The sequence below is a fragment of the Rhincodon typus genome, unplaced genomic scaffold (genome assembly GCF_021869965.1).
Source record: "Rhincodon typus isolate 14 unplaced genomic scaffold, sRhiTyp1.1 hic_rhity00011501, whole genome shotgun sequence".
Classification (NCBI taxonomy): domain Eukaryota; kingdom Metazoa; phylum Chordata; class Chondrichthyes; order Orectolobiformes; family Rhincodontidae; genus Rhincodon; species Rhincodon typus.
The window spans coordinates 1001-1386 of NW_025977139.1; the positions used below are offsets into that span (position 1 = coordinate 1001).

The 386-nt window shown below is 48.7% G+C and overlaps 1 protein-coding gene across 1 annotated transcript in view; it reads left to right on the plus strand.

Moving 5' to 3' along the window:
• pcsk1nl (proprotein convertase subtilisin/kexin type 1 inhibitor, like) overlaps positions 1–386 on the plus strand; it is a 4575-nt gene that overhangs the window by 945 nt on the left and 3244 nt on the right. The gene's annotated exons all lie outside the window — the stretch shown is intronic.

The window sequence follows — 386 nt, forward strand, 5'->3', positions numbered from 1 at the left end:
CTCTCTCTCTCTCTCTGTCTCCCTCTCTCCATTTCCCTGCTCTCTCTGTCTCCCTCTCTCCATTTCCCTGTTCTCTCTGTCTCCCTCTCTCCATTTCCCTGCTCGCTCCCTCTCCATTTCCTTTTTCTCTCTCTCATTCTCCATTTACCTTTCTCTCTCTCTCCATTTACACTTCTCTCTCTCTCCCTCTCCATTTCCCTGCTCTCTCTCTCCATCTACCCTTTTCTCTCTCTCCCTCTCTCCATTTCCTTTTTTCTCTCTCTCTCTCTCCATTTCCCTGCTCTCTCCACCTCTCCACTTCCCTGCTCTGTCTCTCCATTTACTCTTCTCTCTCTCTCGGTTTACCCTTCTCTCTCTCACCATTTATCCTTCTCTCTCTCACCATT